The sequence below is a fragment of the Orcinus orca genome, chromosome 5 (assembly GCF_937001465.1).
Source record: "Orcinus orca chromosome 5, mOrcOrc1.1, whole genome shotgun sequence".
NCBI classification, from domain to species: domain Eukaryota; kingdom Metazoa; phylum Chordata; class Mammalia; order Artiodactyla; family Delphinidae; genus Orcinus; species Orcinus orca.
The window spans coordinates 22,087,347-22,109,149 of NC_064563.1; the positions used below are offsets into that span (position 1 = coordinate 22,087,347).

The following is a 21,803-nucleotide window of genomic DNA, read 5'->3' on the forward strand; positions in this document are numbered from 1 at the left end:
ACAGCGTCTAGGAGCCAAATGAGGACGAGTGCCTGGACCAAGGGAGATGGAATAAGGTGCATAAATAGGACAATGTTATCAAGAAAGGACCTCAGCATGGTGGGGCATTTTCCAGACAAATCTCAGTATCGTCCAGTGAAACCCAAAAAGTGTCTTCCAGATGGCTTGTCTAGCATGTTTGCTATTACATTTATTCTTTGATTCATGGGATTAATTAATGGTTTACTTAATAAACTCTGTTATTAATTTTTGCAAAACTCACTAAAAAAGGAGTCATGAAGTTTGGAGAATTGGTTTTCTAGTAGCCCATGGGACAGCCATTTTTTCTCAAAAGATCTTTGCTCTCATCAAAAGAAGTTAGGGTCTGGGTAGGGAAGAACAATGCTTTAAGTCAGCTAAATCAAGAGCTTGGAATCCAACAATATTTAATTTCAGAATTCTAAATCATAGTGCAAAACACTTCAGCCAGAGCCTCAAAGGCCTCAACTGTATAATGGGGATAAGAGGCACCTCACAAGGTCACTGGGAAAATTAAATGAGATGCAATATGACAAACTGCAGTACAATGTACAGTACACTCATTAGCCTTTTTTTTTTATTGTTTTGGCTTGATTTCCTAACTATACACTAGAAACTCCCTGTGTTTGTCTTAGTATCAATAATTTTCATTTAAATGTCCTTGTAGTAATAGAAAATTTTTGGCAGTGAACTTCTCAAGTAGTTAAAGTCACTTGACCTTTAGCCTCTTGCTTTAAAAAAAATCTCTCAAGAGGTATGTTAAATGGCCCAGAAATACATTGCCTGTCATATCTTATTGCTTAATTAATGGCCAACTAAGATGGCCTGTATGAACTGCCCTGAAGTAATTGCTAACTGATCTTCTCCTCAAGGAAAAGAATTAACTTCACAACAGCAGAAGTGTCATAGAGCATTTACTGTATTTAAATTTCTACAACCCTTAGAAGAGACAGCATACAATGGCTGGTTAACTGAGCATACAAACATCAACTGAGAGATAAAAAGTGCTCTGTTGTTTACTGTGCCAGACAGGGAATCATACATTACTGGTTTCTGAAAACTGCTTTGTGAATCAAATAAAAAGCTACCAGATAAGCATTTTTATTTTAGCCATATTTGTGATAGAACTGGAAGTCACTGAATTCTTCTAATAATAATTCTTTTTAAAATGTTGTTTGAAATTGTTCCACTTGAAGATAAATGGAACTCTGGAGAATGGGATGAAGATATACATATTGTGAAAGTTCATTGATTCAAAATGGGTGATAGAAAGTATATTCTAAAATAAAGGAAAAACTGGTGATATTTTAAATTCTTTTTCTTTCAAGATAGTAATATGAACTGACTTGCTAATAAAATACCTGCAAATAATTCTGGATCTTTTATAATGATACAAAGTGTTTATGATTAAATATGAATATTGACCCTCTCAGAGACCCTAATCTACTCATCTCTAAAGAACTCAAATGACTAGCATTTACAGAGTCATTACAGTGTTCTCAAAATAACATTTTCAGTATGTTCATGAAGCTTTGAAATTTTTAGCTTTAAAAACCTACTTTAAGCCACTTTGAGAGGGGAAAAGTATCCAGATGGATCCCTCCATCTGAAAGCAGCCATCCCCTCACCTGGGCTCTGGAGAAGGAAGAAAGGGAAAAAGGAGAGAGAAATAATTGGCAAGTAAAGATGTGAGTTAAAAAAGATCAATGAAAGGAGAAAGGTGGAGAGAGGGCAGGCTAAGCAAGCCAGGATAATTTAGAGTTCCTCAGATACAGGAAAACTGAGTCAAAGCTGCCAGGATTAAGAAGCAGTGCCTTAGTGCTGCTTATAAATCAAAATGCTATACTTTTAAAATAAGATGACTTTTTTAAATTATTAAAATAATTCTTAACTTTATCTTGCAAAATGTCACTTTTCCCATTTCCTCCTGTTGATATCCCATTGTGGCAACACCAGATCTACTCCCAAGAGTAAATGGGTTACAAGAGTAGCATTGCGACCTGGAGTGTTACAGCTTTGTAGCAGTTAATCAGAGGCAACTGAATACATTTGTTTAGGATGCCACACATCCCTAGGGTGAGGGTTTGTTTTATAGTCTTGGCTTCTCAAAACGCTCTTTATCCAAGTTGCCAAGAGTAACATCATTCAATTTGTAACTCAATATTTCATCAACAACATTCATGTGTAGTAGACACACAGAAGACAGAAACCCTTGAAACTAAAAGGTGGGTGGAATAACAGGGCTGACGTGAAGCCCAGCGCTGAGGGGCAAAAGACCGATGAAAACAATCAGTGTCCTGTGTCAATTCTGTTTTTAGGTACCTTTGCCTTCCTGCCCGATGCATGGATCTTATATTACCCATAAGCTGCCGTAACACTGAGATGTGAAATTGGGGGGATTTGAAATAAATGGAGCTAAATAGAACTTTTGGATGAAGAATCTCTGGTTTGTTCAGATCTGTTAAAGTAATAGGGGAAAGCACAAAAGGATCAAGGAAAAAAAGGCCCCAATCTTTGTTGGATGAGTGATAAAACAGCATTACTTGGGGAAAATTGGCCTGACCTTCACCTGCATGATGCTTCCACTGCCTCAGTGATTCTTGCTTGGCTCTGATTAGGTAAAGATTGCCCCTTTCCCTGCAAGGAAAAGTCAAAGAACAAAAAGGGGAACAATTCTTGACAGAACTATAAAAGATTTATTTTTTTAATCACAGTTGGACTCATCCAAGACAGTTTCTAATCTTATATTTTTAGGCTTAAAAAAAAAACAAAACAAAACAAAACAAAAAAACCCTGCCTTTTAAAAGACATTCTTTGGATCATTTTCTTTACAACCTCTAGTCTAGATCTCAACTCATATTTCTTGGATGTATTTTTTTAAAAAAAGAAAGAAACTCTTCCCACTTGAAATGATAGCTTTATCATTTCTTTTAGGCTCTCCACTAAGTTCTGCCGGAGAAGGACGGGCAGAGAGGAAACACAAGGCCTCCTCAACATCAGTTGGCGAGTTCCGCCAACGTTCCAAGTAAAGCTGAAACGATTTCCCACCCTCACGTCTCTGTGGATCCCTGCGGAAAGCAGAGCTCCATGGAACTATAATATTAAGTTGCAGACTCTGTCTGTTCATATAGACCAGAGCTTTTCTGTGACATTACTGTCAAACAGCCCCCTGTGTGACTAATATTTTTAACAGCATGCTATTTAAAATTTGACAAGGATATAATAATTCATTCTTCAGATAGTCAACATGCTATGAGAGTAAGTCATGTCTTTAAAGTATCTTTCAAAGGGGCTATTAAAAGTAGGTTAAATTTTTCCCCCTATAGCATGCAATTTCATTTTGGCTCTACCACTTCAACCACATAAAATTAAATTTTGACTTGAGAGTGACCTACTGAAAATTCAATGGAAAAATAAGGGGAAAGATTTAAATTACTGATTCAAAGGTAACTAACATGTCTGTCTGCAATTTAGCATACAGTTTGCTAAGCCCTCTGAGAATCTTATGTTTCTGGTAGTCAGTATTTTCCTCTTAGGATTCAGATTGTGTTTTTAATGGAAATGTTGTAAAATTTAATGGAATGTAATATCTTGTTGTGATATATAGACGTAAGGCAACACAGGAAAGAATTATCCATACGTATTTTCTGCCACAATCCTCCTCTCCATTCCTGGCCGCCTTCTAACCCATGATCCAACCACCCAGACAAACTACACATCCTCTACAATAAACTCTGCTCTTTTAACTCCTATGAAGTTGTTAACTGCTGACTCGCTGCTTTGAAATCCTTTTTTTCCCCCAATAATAGAAATGTATTCTAAATTATTATTAACAATATACTGATTTTGATGACTCCAATTTCAGAAGGGTATAAGGCAAGAGAAATTAATATGATTACCTTAATAAGAGTAGAATGTTCAGTGCCTAGAGAAAGAAGGCTTGAAGACGTCTACTGCAGAGCTATCTATAGCATATTCCACTGAGGCCAATGGGAATCACAAAAGTATTGTGTGATTTCACAGACAAAATTTTGGTATCTTTTATTTTGAGTTGTTATAATTACTAAATGTATTTTCTTTAAAATCTTGTGTATATATGTGTCTGTGTGTATATACACAAAAAAGTTTATATATACAGTTGAACCCTTGAAAGCTGTGTGGGTTACGGTTGCCGACCCACCACACAGTCAAAAATCCCTGTGAAGCTTTACTGTAGGACCTCCATGTCTGTGGTTCCACATCTAAGGATTCAATCAACCATGAATTGTGTAGTACTATAGTACATATATAGTGAAAAAAATTGAGTATAAATGGACCCACGCCATCCAAACCCATGTTATTCAAAGATCACCTGTATAAAGAAGTATATATATATATGCCAGGCAGGATAGGCTAGGTTATGCAGTGGTAACAAACAGCACTAAAATCTCAATAGTTTAACACAACCAAAATTAAATTTTTAATCAGGCAAGTCCACTGCAACCTCCTGGGTCACTTTCTACAGCACCTGTATTTCACACGTTTACTTGTTGTCACAGTGTGCTTTGATCTCATGGCACACGTAATTTCCACAATCATCTCTGCAGAAGACCAAGAAAAGAGTGCAAGTAATCAAAGGCTTCACCTAGCCCCCCTGCTCATATTTTATTGGCCAAAGCATTTCACATGGCTAAAACCCACCAGCAAGGGGACAAAGAAGTACAATTTTCCTATGGGACCCATAGAAGATGAGAACCAGAGATTGGTGATCAGTACTACTGCCTACCACAAATGCAGAAAATGTTCACAATCAAATGCCTTGCTTTTCTTTTACCTCCAAATTACTCTCAACTTCACTCTATGGTATATAATTATTGCTGAGAGCAAAGTGTACTAAAAAGTGTATTAAAAAGCCAAAAGTCCCAGTGGTCATCCACAGATACCATTTTATTTTACCATTATGTAAACAAAGAAGAACGTCATCCTTCAAGATCTCAAATGTTTTGGATATACACACACACACACACACACACACACACACACACACACAACATAACTTCGCAAAGCAGGAAAAGTATTAGAAAAAGTGAACCAAGTAAAAAGAATATGTTACAAAATCGCTCACACGAACAATAACCTAAGTGGAATATGAGATAAAATGCTTTAAAAACAGGTTAACATTTTTCTTTTCTATTCTTTTATCGTGAAAATATATAGCCTATACCTGCCAATTTTAACTGCTTGGCAATTCTTCCAAGGATTTACTCAGGCCATGCATTTAATGACAAATGTGTGGGCATCATCTGAGATGGGAATTGAGATGCTCAAAACTGCAGTCAGTATCTCCTATTGCTTTATACTCCATCAAAGATGATGCAAGCTGACTTCAAAGGGAGCTTGGTACTTGCATCAACTCTGCAGGGGTGTTGAGTAAAATGAGGAATGAAAAACAGGAACACCATTATGTTTTGAATTTCAAGTCCTAAATCATTATTTCCTAGCTGTGCATGAGGTTACGTAGACAGAAAATAAAATGACAACTGGTCATGTCATTGGGATGATGATATAGGAGGATCGGGAAGCTTCAGAAGAGGAATTTTTTTAAAGTCACATTAGAAAATAAATCTCTCTCCCCTGGTGTTCAGATATTCCTAGGACATTTTTCAGTGATAGAGTGACACTCTGGTACCCCCATAATGCCCAGGTGCCTGCTGGGGATTGACCTGTTTCAGAACTCTTTTCTCAAGAGAAATAATGTGCTACCCCTGAAGATAATTAACTGTGAGGTATCCAGACAGTCACTTACCTCTGCCATTGGGCCTCCATTTCTAAACAAATTTGTATGGCTATTTGTCAGTAATGGAGAACTCGTTATTAACATTAGAAAGCTAAAAGTATGCAATTTTATTTTAAAAACACATTTATTTTGCCTTTCTAATGTGTGTACAGAATACCGTTTCTCACTTGGTGCTATATTTATAGCGTGGACTTAATGGCTTGAAAGAAATTCAGATGATCCATTCATTTAAAAAATAAGATCTTTGAAAGTGCCTAAGTATTTAGTTACAGTCAATTTCTAAAATAATATCCATGCTGAAACGTGTGTGTGTGTGTGTGTGTGTGTGTGTGTGTGTATTTATGTGTGTGCATATTTAGTGACAAAAGGCAAAATAATTTATAGGACTAATTCTGGGTGCATATTTAAACAAGACAATTCATATTTACTTGAAAAGCAAGAATGCCTCTGGATTTAGTTAAGTATCTCAGTATAGTAATATGTGATTTATAATGTTCCTGGAAGTGTTTTTTACAGTATTACTTTTGAAAAATAAATGAGGAAATTCTTAGCCAAGGCTGTACTTAAATTATGGTTTTATGATTTGTCATGAAGCACTAGAAAGTCACGAAAGGCAAAATGAAGCTGGAACTCATTGTGTTTCTCATAGTGTCATTAGAAGAGAAGCAGTCTTTACCATAAGAACATGGCCAGTATTTTTGAACCAAACTTTTACACTAGTTGACCTTTAAAAATTCATTACATTCCACTCTCGCCACTGTTATTCAACATAGTTTTGGAAGTCCTAGCCATGGCAATCAGAGAAGAAAAAGAAATAAAAGGAATACAAATTGGAAAAGAAGAAGTAAAACTGTCACTGTTTGCAGATGACATATACATAGTGTTTCTATACATAGAAAATACATATTTCTATACATAGAAAATCCTAAAGATGCCACCAGAAAACTACCAGAACTAGTCAATGAATTTGGTAAGGTTGCAGGATACAAAATTAATGCACAGGAATCTCCGGCATTCCTATACTAATAATGAAAAATCAGAAGGAGAAATTAAGGAAACAATCCCATTTACTGTCACAACCAAAAGATAAAATACCTAGGAATAAACCTACCTAAGGAGGCAAAAGACTTGTACTCAGAAAACTATAAAACACTGATGAAAGAAATCAAAGATGACATAAACAGATGGAGAAATATACCATATTGGAAGAATCAATATTGTGAAAATGACTATACTACCCAAAGCAATCTACAGATTCAGTGCAATCCCTATCAAATTACCAATGGCATTCTTCACAGAATTAGGACAAAAAATTTTACAATTAGTATGGAAACACAAAAGACCCCGAATAGCCAAAGCAATCTTTAGGAAAAAACCCAGAGCTGGAGGAATCAGGCTCCCTGACTTCAAACTGTACACAAACCTACAGTAATCAAGAGAGTATGGTACTGGCACAAAAACAAAAATATAGATCAATGGTACAGGATAAAAAGCCCAGAGATAAACCCACACACATACGGCCACCTAATTTATGACAAAGGAGGCAAGAGCATACAATGCAGAAAAGACAGCCTCTTCAATAAGTTGTGCTGGGAAAACTGGACAGCTACATGTAAAAGAATGAAATTAGAACACTACCTAACACCATACACAAAAATAAACTCCAAATGGATTAAAAACCTAAATGTAAGACCAGACACTATCAAACTCTTAGAGGAAAACATAGGAAAAACATTCTTTGACATAAACCACAGCAGGATATTTTTTGACCCACCTCCTAGACTAATGGAAATAAAAACAAAAATAAACAAATGGGACCTAATGAAACTTCAAAGCTTTTGCACAGCAAAGGAAACCATAAACAAGACATAAAGATAACCCTCAGAATGGGAGAAAATATTTGCAAATGAAACAGTGGACAAAGGATCAATCTCCAAAATATACAAACAGCCCAGGGAGCTCAATATCAAAAAAACAAACAATTCAATTAAAAAATCGGCAGAAGACCTAAATAGACATTTCACCAAAGAAGGCATACAGATGGTCAAGAGGCACATGAAAGGATGCTCAACATCTCTAATTATTAGAGAAATGCAAATCAAAACTACAATGAGGTATCACCTCACACCGGTCAGAATGGCCATTGTCAAAAAATCTAGCCCACGTGCAGCAGCAAAGACCCAATGCAGCCAAAAATAAATTAATTAATTAAAAAAAATCTAGAAACAATAAATGCTGGAAAGGGTGTGGTGAAAAGAGAACCCTCCTGCACTTTTGGTGGGAGTGTAAATTGATACAACCACTATGGAGAACAGTATGGAGGTTACTTAAAAAACTAAAAATAGAACTATCATATGACCCAGAAATCCCACTACTGGGAATATACCCTGAGAAAACCATAATTCAGAAAGAGACATGTACCACAATGTTCATTGCAGTTCTATTTACAATAGCCAGGACATGGACACAACCTAAGTGTCCATCAACAGATGAATGGATAAAGAAGATGTGGCACATATATACAATGGAATATTACTCAGCCAGGAAAAGAAATGAAATTGAGTTACTTGTAGTGGGGTGGATGAACCTCGAGTCTGTCATACAGAGTGAAGTAAGTCAGAAAAAGAAAAACAAATACCGTATGCTAACACATATATATGGAATCTAAAAAAAAACCCCAATGGTACTGATGAACCTGGTGGCAGGGCAGGAATAAAGAAGCAGACATAGAGAATGGATTTGAGGACACAGTGTTGGGGAGGAGGAAGCTGGGGCGAAGTGAGAGTAGCATCAACATATATACACTACCAAATGTAACATAGTTGGCTGGTGGGAAGCAGCAGCATAGCACAGGGAGATCAGCTCGGTGCTTTGCGATGACCTAGAGGGGTGGGATGGGGGGGTGGGAGGGAGGCTCAAGAGGGAGGGGATATGGAGATATATATATGCATATGGTTGATTCACTTTGTTGTACAACAGAAACTAACACAGTATTGTGAAGCAATTATACTCCAATAAAGATCTATTAAAAAATGAAAAAATATTCATTACATGAGAGCCATTTGTACATTCTACAGGTATGAAAACACACACACACACTCACACACATATAGAATCAAATGATCATCTTGATGAAGCAGGATAAGAAATCTTGATAGTACTTCTTAGACTCATATATCATTTTTCCAGAGTGACTTCTGCCATGATTCCATTGAAGTATTTAGTGTTTTCTTCACTGATATTACTAAAAGGTCCCTTTTCACCATAGTTACTGACCTGTATCTTTTGCTCCTTATATACCTTTATTGTTATGAATATGACAGTTTTTAGGTCAGTGGTTTCCAAAGTAGGATACCTGTAACTTAGAATCTGTGCAACTCAACTTTTTTAGGTAAAAATATATATAAACAGAAATTTGACTTTATTATTTTTAGTTTTGTTTATACTTTATAAAATATATAGTATATTACATATTAAAGTACATGTATTTTAATCTTTTAAAATAACTATGTTGGGAGTACACACTTAAACATTTATAATGAAAAGAATGTACAAATAAAAATGTTTAGATCACTAGTCCAGATATCATTAAGCTTTGCAAAGCTTAAAAAATAAATATAATGATATATTTATTATACTTTAAATGACCAAATACAAGATGGATTTTCACATTAATACAGAATGTACTTAGATTGCCAATGGAAAAATTACTGGCATCAAATATTGATATTTTTGTCAGAGGCTAATCATGATATCACTTAGGAAGCATTCTAATGGGCAAGACCCACACTTTTCAGATATACTCGATTTTGTTTGATACAGTATTTATTTCCTAATGTAAAGTGCCTGATCTATGAAATTAGATTAAAATTTTGATACAGGAAATTGGTTTTACATATAAAATTTTTGACTAATAATTTGAAAGTCAAGTACTTCTAAATATCACTAATATCTTACTGATTGACTACCTTCTGTCTCTATGTGTCAACATAAGATGGTGAGTGTAGAGTAACTGTGTCATTGAAAGGGGGCTTTCCTAATCCAGAAATATTGGGATTTGGTATGTGTCACTTAACATTTCATCTTTGTACTTGTAAGATTTCATATAGCGTTACTCCAGCTTCATCTATCAATGTTGATAGTAACAGAATGGGGAACTACGATCCCACAATCTGCACGGTGCGCACGCCCCCCCCCCAAAAAAAAACTATATATATATTCTACAATGAGTACTGGAGTTTGATCAATCATCAAAGTAAGAGCTTATTAACCTCACTGCCCCTATCCACCCCCACCTTCCAAGACCCTTCCATGGAGACAGAAACGATCCCCATGCAATTTGGGCATTAACTCAACAGATATTTATCGAGAACCTACTGTGTTCCTGGCACTATTCTGTCTATAAGAGGTATACCAGTGGGAAAAAAAAGACAAAAACCCGCTCCTGCACTGCTACTGCAATCTATTTGATATGAGAGCAGCTCCCCATAAAAATCTATACCTTAAATGCCGGAAAATATTCAAACACCACAGCTATGTTTCACTACTGCTTAAGATGACCAGTGTCAGAGACTACCATAAAATCCATTTGAGACCCTAAAGCTTAACTTAGCTTTTCTACACTCTATGTAGTTTGGCGTTTAGACTGAGAATTGGCTCGCGTCTTGGCAGTAATACTACCACTAAGCTTCCAGCCTGCCTCACAGGTTACAATTTAATAAGAAAAATAAATGACAGCAGATGTTATACACAGTTACATTAGGAGAATTGCACACATCTAGTTCTAATCAAGCCATTTTTCACCCAGCTGAAGGTAAGAGAAGTTACTTTTAAAGGGTTCTGAATCAATGGGAAAATATTTGCTGAAGCCATGACCCCATCGGAGATAACCTGACTACTCCTGGGGGAAAACATTTTCTAAATGTTCCCACAATTTGATATACTATTCTTGAAGAATAGTGTGAATTATGAAAGGATATATTCTGGTTGGTAAGAAGATGGATGGAACTTCTTTATATATTATTTCATTTTCATGCATTTATTTAATAAACATTCTTTGAGCACATTATAGGAAAGAATTGTTGTGAGCGGTAATGCTCAGGGTCCTTGAGGTCCACAGAACTTAATATCGACTTGGAAAGAGACCTTATAGACCCAGGGAAAGTTAGATAATAAAATAATCAAGCAAGATTAAAAGACAAAGTCTGATGAAGTTGCCAATTTTGGATATGAAGCTATGTAACCTTGGGAAAGTTAATCTCACTGATTAAGAGAACAATTGTTACCATCATAGGTTCAAAAGAAGCAGCTGTCATTATTGGATTATGAGACATGTTTGCTCTTAATTATATAATCACCCTGAGCTGATATGAACAGTCTTTTCTCAGATCCCTGTACCACCTCAAGTTGGCTGTTCCAAAATGAAAATTTATTTTTTCTTTCTTCTCTTCCTTCACTTGCTTCCAGAGTGTTACTTTGTGCTTGCTGTGAGCGGGGCAAATGCAGGGAGTACCATTATTCATCCAGCATGGCATTCCCTGTGCCAGCATCCAATTCTCTTACTACCCCTGACTGTCAGGGCACCCACTGATTGTGCATGGAATCTCCAGCCTTCTTGCCTAACGATCGCTGTTTGTAATAGACAATTCAAACAACAGATGTAGACTCTGATGCTCTATTTTCAACCCATTACATTGAAGAAAACCCACAGTGGTGGATCTCTAGGAGATTGAATAGGTTATGTATTTAACAAACCAAGGTTATCACTGTAGCAGGATAATATCCTGTGAAACCACCCCCATTCCCTCCCGTACCCCAAATTTCTTGTATCAGCATCAATATAGAAACAATCAATTGAGGAAACTCTTAGGTTTTTATTTTTACATTCATAGTCAGCTCAGTTCCTTTCAAATGTTATTTTGACACAGAATGGACAAGAAAGGAAAACCTTTCATAGTTCAAGTATTTCAGCTTCTCAGATTTTTCAGAACTCAGTTCTCATCTATAACTGGCTGGATTATAGACACCAGAAAGAACTGGCCTTTATCAAGTCATTCCCAAACTTACCTTCTCCCTATGGGATATGGAGATAATATGACAAACCCTTTCATTTGTCCCCTGCCCCTCCCCACAACACATATTGTTTCCATATGGATGCCCAACTCAACTACATTTCCCCACCTCCCTTGTGACTAGGTATGGACAAAAGATTCATTTCTCACCAGTGAAATGTGAAAAGGAAAGTGAGGTGTGCAACTTCTGCTTAAAAGGCACTAGCCCTGGACATGCTGCTCCTTTTTCCTTGCCATTTGGATGAAAATAAATGAAGGTGGCTGGAGTAATCTTTGAAGTCATATGTAGAAGATAGATTTCTAGAGCTTTGAATGTAGCCCAGTGACAAACATGCTTGGCTGTTCATGAGAATCACTTGGGAGGTTTATAAAACGAACCAGTGGCTGAGCTTCAACCACAGGATTCCGATTTAATTATTTGGTTTGGGGCCCAGGAACTATCATTATTATGTCATTGTTGTTATGGATCTCCTGGTGTTTCTAAGGTGACAACACTGAAGGAGCCCAGTGCAGTAAATGGTTACGACCTGATATGCCCTTCCCAGCTCATTCTTTCCCTTAAGATGGAGACTCCACTGCCCTCAAACACAAGACCCATCAAATTTATGCCTAAGAAGTAACGATTTTCCACTTGTTCAGCTTAATTGAGATAAAGAGAGTCTATGGAAAGGAAGCAGAGTTATCCATTTAAAGCAAACAAAACAAAGAAACTTACTTGCCTCTCCCAAGTCTCTGCTTCCACTCCTGCCCAAGCAGCCAGAAAGATCCCTTAAAATGATAAATAAGATCATGTCAAAGCCCTGCAGTGGCTCTCCATTTTAATCAGAATAAAAGCCACAGTTTTTACAACGTCTTACCAGACCTCACACACTATGGTCCCTCTGAGATCAACACCTACTTCTCTTCCCTCTGCTCACTCTGCTCCAGGTCTACTGGCCTTTTTGTGGTTCTTGGAACACATCACATACTCTTCACCTCAGGGCCATTACATAGACTCTACCTAGGTCTAGAATACTCTTTTCTAAGTAACCAAGTGGCTAATTTCCTCACTTCCTTCAAGTACTTGCTCAAATGTCAACTTTTCAACAAGGTGTACTTTGGCCATTCTACTTAAAATTGCAATTTTCCCACCCCTCTATACTCTCAAATTTCCTTTTGCTACTCTTTTTTTTTTTTTTTTGCGGTACGCGGGTCTCTCACTGTTGTGGCCTCTCCCGTTGTGGAGCACAGGCTCCGGACGCACAGTCTCAGCGGCCATGGCTCACGGGCCCAGTGGCTCCGCGGCATTTGGGATCTTCCCGGACCAGGGCACAAACCCGCGTCCCCTGCATCGGCAGGCGGACTCTCAACCATTGCGCCACCAGGGAAGCCCTGCTACTCTCTTTTTGTTTTCACTTGGAAATTATTACATTGTTACGAACTACACAATTTCTTATTTATGATGCTTACTCTCACTGTCATTTTACCCCCACTAGAATGGAAGCTCCATAAGAATAAGGGTATTTTGTTGTCTAACTTGTTCATTCCTATATCCCAAACCCCTAGAACGACATAGTGTAAGTACTCAAAAACTGAATGAATGGATGAATGAACTAAAATATCTAAATTATTCTAGCAGAGATTTATTGAATATCTACTATGGAGAGACCAAAGAAATAGAAATTGTTTCTGTCCCCAAGGATTTCAAAGAAGGGTACACAAACTTGATTTTGGATATAAAGAGCATGGTGTCAATATTGTGTGATTTGCAGACTTCCAAGCAGAACTCTCACTACAAAATACTTTTTTACACACACACCTGTAGATGCACACACTCACACTTACACACAGACATACACATTGTCTTAATGCTTTACGTTTCCATTGGATTCCAAAGACACAGGCCTTTGTAAGCTTATGCTTAAAAGAAATTATAATTGCTAGAAGAGAGTATAGTGCTAGCAAAAGTGGAATCAGTGAATGATAACTCTGGGAATGGAAGAGGCAGAGTCTCAGGGAAAGGAAGAGCAAGGTCTAGAGAAAATTTGTTTGCTTCACAATATTGCCTAGAAATGACCCTGATTAAACAATGAGTTGACACTATTTTAGTCAACTGAAGAAGGTTAGAAATCTGCTATAGCAAAGTGCCCACATAGTGGGGACTCAATAAATATTTACTTTAAATAAATGGATGAATGAAGAGTAAGCAGCATGATTTATGATTGTCTTTTCATCATTTACCTTTCCCTACAAAATAAGGTCTTATTTAGATTAATATGCTCACTTTCAGATTAATACGCTCTTCCTCTCCCCACAAAATGGCTGTGAGGTAAAAGGATAAAACAAATGTTTCGGCATAAAAACTATGTGAGATATCTTTTGAAATCTGTGCAGTATCTTCCATCTGTACCTGCTGTGCATAATTTCAGAATCCACTGCTTTCATCAAGTAAAGAAAACCCGTTTGCTCTTTCATCTGTGCATCATATCACACTAATTTTCATCAAAACCAGCCAAACCTTTATGAGTGACCAGTTCCCAGGCTTCCTGGAAGGCTCCCCTGTCTGCTTCTGGTATAAGCAGAGTTAGGCCCTGAAGTCTGAACTGTGGAAAATTTCAGTTGTTTCTGTAAGCTAAGTCCTGTGTTTATATCAGGAAAATTGACTATTGATCATTATTTTCCTAAAGAGAGAGGCTCATGAATTTCACATGCTCATGCCTTTTTTGGTCTTTAATGTCCTTATTCCAAACCTGACATCTTCTGTATGCATCAGGGAGACCTAATCTTAAGTACAAAGAAATAGGTTCTTTCCAAAGTATAACTTGTGCTTCTTGAGGTTCTATCAGTCAGGGGCTACTATGATAGGTAGGTCATATTACTGAAAAAATAAATACATTTATCCAAGTATGCATCCTCCATATTTTTTAGGAAATTCTCACTCTCCCTTCAAAAATCCCCATTCATTTATTTGTGGAGTTCCTCAAGAGCTGTCTCCTATGTCTCAGCTGGCATTATGATCTGTTCTTGCTTAAATTCAAACACTGATTCATGCTCTGTTGCCAAGGATGCTGAAAGTGACAAAGCTGCTCCAGAAGTTGGTGATGATTGCCAAGGTCTACGTGAAAGTTGCCAATATTTATTGCTGTGAGTACTGCCTCTACAAAGTGAAAATAGCTATGGTTTGGGCACAGAGTCCCATCACTAAGAAAGCCTTGGACACTAAGTCCCAGGGCCAAAGAAGTTACTAATAAACAATCTTATGCCCAGCCCGCATTATGTATTCTATAACTTTTCTTGTTCTGAAACAATGACAGGTTTCATGACAAAGTAACATCAATCACTTTTTCCCTCCTTTTAAATTTCAGTGCATTAAATGCTTTGAGTTTCATGCTCTCAAAATGTTAAAAAGTTTAAGGTTACAGCCTCTATTCATTACTGTTCTGGCTAATGCGACTTCATGGACAAAGGTATGTATATTGCAGAAAAAAGAAATAGATGAGGAAACCAACTGGGGTAGTCAGTAAAGGAAGACAGTGTAAACTAAATACCTTAATTTTTCACTGCCTTCCATGACAAATCCATTGTATGCTTGGTCTCTTTCTTCCCACAATATGAATTCCTTCTAAAGGGACTTCACAAATCCCTGAAAAGTTTAACGCCCTGGCAGTTCTGCCCTCAAGTCTCCTCAGTTACTCCTATATGCATTAATTCATAAGAGATAAGATACCATCACACCACCTCCTCTCCACTATGTAAAAAGGGCTTTACATTCTACAGATTTCACTTACAGAGTCTCAATCAAATATGGGATTATTATATGGCAGCTACAGTGACAAAAAAATTCTCAGGCATAATTTAATATTGGTTATACATTGGAATTATAATTTAACTATCCTTCACAAAAAGAGAACAATCCTATCAGTGCCATCATCTTCAAGCTAAAAAGAATAGACTTTAGTGCATTCTTATTGGTAAAATGAAGGAAACGTACAGAAATCAGAACACTAAGAAAGAAAATTGTGGATTTGGAGAAGAGAGAATGGGAGATCAAGCTTAATATTACAGGTATTCCAGAGTGGGAAAAAAAAAAGGGAGACACACAAACTAATTAATAATGTAATAAAAGAAAACATTCCCAAGCTAAAGAAATACTTCATCCTGTAGATTAAAAGCTACCAATAAGTTTAAAATGAATGATTTATAATCAAGTGTACTTTCATAAAAGTACAAATGCCTGAGCTCAATCCCTGAAGATTCTGATCAGCTGGGACTGAGGTGGTACCTCGATAATTGTACTTTAAAAATTCCTCAGATGTGATTCTGATAAACAACCCTAGGTTGAAAATGATTCTTCAAAGCATACTCTTTATAGATAAGAATACATATCTAGATAGTTTCTCAAGGAAATAAAAGAAGTGGAGGAAAGAGTGATGGGGGAGGAAGGGAAGAAAGGAAGGAAGGAAAGAAGGAAGGAAGGAAGGAAGGAAGGGAGGGAGGAAGGAAGGAAGGAAGGGAGGGAGGGAAGAAGAGAAAGAAAGGAAGACGTTTTAAAAGTCAGGATGAGAGTAGGTAAGGGTGGTTTTAAATTAGTGAAACCCTTATCTATTTTAATATGAGGTTAATAGATAATTGTACAAAATTAATAAATAGCAGTATAGTCATATCATTTAGAGAATAAAACTGATCACTTTAAAACAGTTACCATTGTTATAAGTGGTTTCCTCTGCAGACTAAGACTTTTGATGTGAAGAAGGGTAGGCAAATATAAGACCGTACACAATATTTTTTTATTTCCATGCATTATTTTCAAATACAATGATAAAACTTCAGTAATAATCATGCTTGAAAGGGCCCTCCTTTCTTTCTAGGGTCGTGGCAGAGTTATAAGATGGCGCTCATTTTGGCGAGGGGACGCGGGGCTCGCAGGCCACCGTGGTGGCCATCACAGCCATTGTTCTTTCTAATATCCGGATTCGAGGACTCTTGCCTGGGCTAACTCAGACATAACCCGCAGTGATTTACCTGAGTGACTACAGACTCCCTGATGTCAGGGCCAGAGTGCTTTCACTAGCAACCCTGGTCAAACCTCCTGCTGAAACCTCCTGGCAAATTTGCCTCACCTACTCTGCTCCAAGTTCAGTGATTCCTCAGCATCCTTCTTGGGATCTGGAGGGTCTATTTCTGCTTCTTCCATCCCTAGGATCCCCTTTTACCAGACAATCCTGCTTAAACATTATCTCACTAAGAAAGATACTTTCTGATATTCTTAATGACTTTGAGTCAAGATAACCCCAAATGTTGTCTATCTTTAGATAAAAGGTTGAAAAGGGAATATCTGAAGCTGTGAGAACAAAATACAGATGAGTGTCTCAATAAACTATTCTGCCTGAATAAAACTAAAAGGAAAGTTAAGCTCAACTTTATTACTGACCTTTCTAAGAATAATAAGATCTAAGGGGATATTTATAAGTATGTATGTATAGATATAGATACACACACTCATATATATACATATATATTCACACACAAACACACACACATTTCAAACAGGCCAAAATAGAAAGAATAGCATAATGAACCTCTAGGACCCCATTACTCAACTTCCAACAGTTATCCACTTATGGTTTCAACTATATGCCACTCATCTCCCCACCTGGAATTACTGAAAAGTACCCCAAAATCCTAGTATTTCATCTATATTTTATTATGCATCTCTAAAACATAGTCTATTTTCATTAAATTTACCACAAAACATGATCATACCTTTAAAAAATATTCATTTCTTAATATGGTGAAATATTCAGTCAATGAAATTGAATTTTTAAGAATATTAAGCTAAAGCAATAAGTTATCAAGAATTCCTTCCAGAGTTAATGTATTAATGCTCATGATGATTTTCCACAATTATTAAGAAGCTTTTTCTTATCAACATATTTATCATATTTTAAGAGTATTTTGAGAAAAGCTTTTACTTCAATTTTACACTTTTAGAACTAATATGCTGACTACTAGCCTTCACTTTGTTCAAGTTGTATTGATTTTCTTAACAAAAGTAACACGGTAGGGCTTCCCTGGTGGCACAGTGGTTGAGAGTCCGCCTGCCGATGCAGAGGAACACGGGTTCGTGCCCCGGTCCGGGAAGATCCCACACGCCGCGGAGCGGCTGGGCCCGTGAGCCATGGCCGCTGAGCCTGCGCGTCTGGAGCCTGTGCTCCACAACGGGAGAGGCCACAACAGTGAGAGGCCCACGTACCGCAAAAATGAACACTTTAGGGAAGGCGTCATTTTTGCGTTTCTCTAGACAGTCTGAAAGCTGCAGCAACATTATTGAGAGACTGTCAAATATCAAACACCAGCTTTTCTTTGGAAAAACAAAAATTTAGGTGATTTTGCCTTCTTGATTTGTTCAGTGCAAAGAGCTTACTTCCTCATCTCCTCTGCTGGCCTCCTCTGTTCCCCCATCTCGCAAAAAAAAGAAAAAAAAAACGTAATTATTAATCTCTGACATTAAGAAGAAATGTAGAAAATTGGTTCTTCAAGAGGAACCAAATATTACACCAAAATTAACATATAATGAACTGAATTATGGAGTAAAGATCTATCCAAACATTCCCCTAGGACAGGATTTGGCAAACTCCAACCTACTGGCCAAGTCCAAGCCAAGGCCTGTTTTTGTTTTACACATCTCACCAGCCATGAATGGTTTTTACATTTCCAAATGGTTGAAACAAAATTGAAAGAAGAATAATATTTTGCGACATGTGAAATTGTATGGAATTTAAACTTGCCCATCAGTAAAATTTTATTGGCACAGAGTCATACTCTTTCATGTATATATTGTCTAGGAGTGCCTTTGTACTGTAACGACACAGTTATAGTTGCAACAGAGCTGAGATGCCCTTAGAGCCTACATTATTTACTACCTGGACCTTTGTAGGAAACATTGCCATCCCTTGCTTTAGGACAATGGAAACTTTCTAAGTATCAGTTTTTAGCAATTGTTAATGAAAAATAAACGCTGTCCAGTTATAGAGCTCTTACTGACATCATCACCATTCCTAGGCAAAAAACTTACCAAAGGTTACAATGCAAACAGAATCACAGATATTTGTGCATGTACACGCATCCACACAAAATATTAAGAAGACAAATGCATTAAGCAAATGGTTCATATTTGTTTTGCTAATATTTAGATATGTACTGGATATGCTTCAAGTCTGCTTGGTTGGGGACATTATCTCCCACAGTTTTGTTATTTTCAGTAAAGAAACAATTGCATCTGTAAGAAGAAAAGTATACTCTGTTACAGCTGTAACAACAGAATATTCTTTTGTTTTGGAATGCAGCTGACATTGCATGTCAAGTTTAACATACTTGGCCAATGATGCAAAATATGACCTCCATTGCCCATGAGCATAAGTTTGGAAGACTTCCCCTGAACAAGTTTTTCTTTGGGAGGAAGGAGGCTGGAGGGTATAATTATGGTTCTTTAACTTATGGTTCTATAATTTATTTAGTTTACTTAATTTTTGATTCTATAAAGTATTTTATTAAACAAAATAGTGTTCAATCTTCTAAACATATTTTTCTTATATGGAATTATGTGAACACTAGAGATTTGTTTAAATTAAGTACTAATCACTACCCATGCTGAGTGTGAGGGAAAATGTCTGAGAATTGTTATCTGTTGAAATAAGAATATTTCTCTATGCAACCACTTATCCAAACAAGCATTGTATTAGCTTTTAGCATTCATAAATTCTCTCAGTGAACAATAAATAATAATAATAATGTTCCCGTGTTTCAAATGTGTTCTTTCTTTTTAACATCTTTATTGGAATATAATTGCTTTACAATGGTGTGTTACTTTCTGCTTTATAACAAAGTGAATCAGTTATACATACACATATGTTCCCATATCTCTTCCCTCTTGCATCTCCCTCCCTCCCACCCTCCCTATCCCACCCCTCTAGGTGGTCACAGACCACCGAGCTGATCTCCCTGTGCTATGCGGCTGCTTCCCACTAGCTACCTATTTTACGTTTGGTAGTGTATATATGTCAATGCCACTCTCACTTTGCCACAGCTTACCCTTCTCCTTCCCCATATCCTCAAGTCCATTCTCTAGTAGGTCTGTGTCTTTATTCCCGTCTTACTCCTAGGTTCTTCAGGAACTTTTTTTTTTTCTTAGATTCCATATATATGTGTTAGCATACGGTATTTGTTTTTCTCTTTCTGACTTACTTCACTCTGTATGACAGACTCTAGGTCCATCCACCTCACTACAAATGACTCAATTTCATTTCTTTTTATGGCTGAGTAATATTCCATTGTATATATGTGCCACATCTTCTTTATCCATTCACCTGATGATGGACACTTAGGTTGCTTCCATGTCCTGGCTATTGTAAATAGAGCTGCAATGACCATTTTGGTACATGACCCTTTTTGAATTATGGTTTTCTCAAGGTATATGCCCAGTAGTGGTACTGCTGAGTCGTATGGTAATTCTATTTTTAGTTTTTTAAGGAACCTCCATACTGTTCTCCATAATGGCTGTATCAATTTGAATTCCCACCAACAGTGCAAGAGTGTTCCCTTTTCTCCACACCCTCTCCAGCAGTTATTGTTTCTAGATTTTTTGATGATGGCCATTCTGACTGGTGTAAGATGATATCTCATTGGAGTTTTGATTTGCATTTCTCTAATGATTAATGATGTTGAGCATTCTTTCATGTGTTTGCTGGAAATCTGTATATGTTCTTTGGAGAAATGTCAAATGTCTATTTAGGTCTTCTGCCCATTTTTGGACTGGGTGTTTTGCTTTTTTGATATTGAGATGCATGTGCTCCTTGTAAATTTTGGAGATCAATCCTTTGTCAGTTGCTTCATTTGCAAATATTTTCTCCCATTCTGAGGGTTGTCTTTTGGTCTTGTTTACGGTTTCCTTTGCTGTGCAAAAGCTTTTAAGTTTCATTAGGCCCCATTCGTTTATTTTTGTTTTTATTTCCATTTCTCTAGGAGGTGGGTCAAAAAGGATCTTGCTGTGATTTATGTCATAGAGTGTTCTCCCTATGTTTTCCTCTAAAAGTTTGATAGTGTCTGGCCTTATATTTAGGTTTGTTTATTTTTTTTTGTTTTTTCTTTTGTGGGACGCGGGCCTCTCACTGTTGTAGCCTCTCCCATTGTGGAGCACAGGCTCCAGATGCGCAGGCTCAGTGGCCATGGCTCATGGACCTAGCTGCTCCACAACATATGGGATCTTCCTAGACTGGGGCATGAACCTGTATCCTCTGCATTAGCAGGCGGACTCTCAAGCACTGTGCCACCAGGAAAGCCCAATTTAGGTTTTAATCCATTTTGAGTTCATTTTTGTGTATGGTGTTAGACAGCGTTCTAATTTCATACTTTTACATGTACCTGTCCAGTTTTCCCAGCACCACTTATTGAAGAGGCTGTCCTTTCTCCACTGTATATTCTTGCTTCCTTTATCAAAGATAAGGTGTCCATATGTGCGTGGGTTTATCTCTGGGCTTTCTATCCTGTTCCATTGATCTATCTTTCTGTTTTTGTGCCAGTACCATACTGTCTTGATTACTGTAGCTTTGTAGTATAGTCTGAAGTCAGGCAGCCTGATTCCTCCAGCTCCATTTATCGTTCTCAAGATTGCTTTGGCTATTAGGGGTCTTCTGTGGTTCCATACAAATTGTGAATTTTTTTGTTCTAGTTCTGTGAAAAATGCCAGTGGAAGTTTGATATAGATTGCATTGAATCTGTAGATTGCTTTGGGTAGTAGGGTCATTTTCACAATGTTGATTCTTCCAATCCAAGAACATGGTATATCTCTCCATCTACTTGTATCATCTTTACTTTCTTTCATCAGTGTCTTATAATTTTCTGCATACAGGTCTTTTGTCTCCTTATGTAGATTTATTCCTAGTTATTTTATTCTTTTTGTT

General features: G+C 37.1%; 1 long non-coding RNA gene across 1 annotated transcript in view; it reads right to left on the bottom strand.

Annotated features, from left to right (window-relative positions):
- Nucleotides 1-21,803, bottom strand: part of LOC117195968 (uncharacterized) — a 122,456-nt gene that overhangs the window by 21,003 nt on the left and 79,650 nt on the right. Inside the window, exon 4 of the long non-coding RNA XR_004475911.2 lies at nt 12,581-12,633. This is a non-coding gene — a long non-coding RNA (uncharacterized LOC117195968). The remainder of the gene's footprint in view (nt 1-12,580; nt 12,634-21,803) is intronic.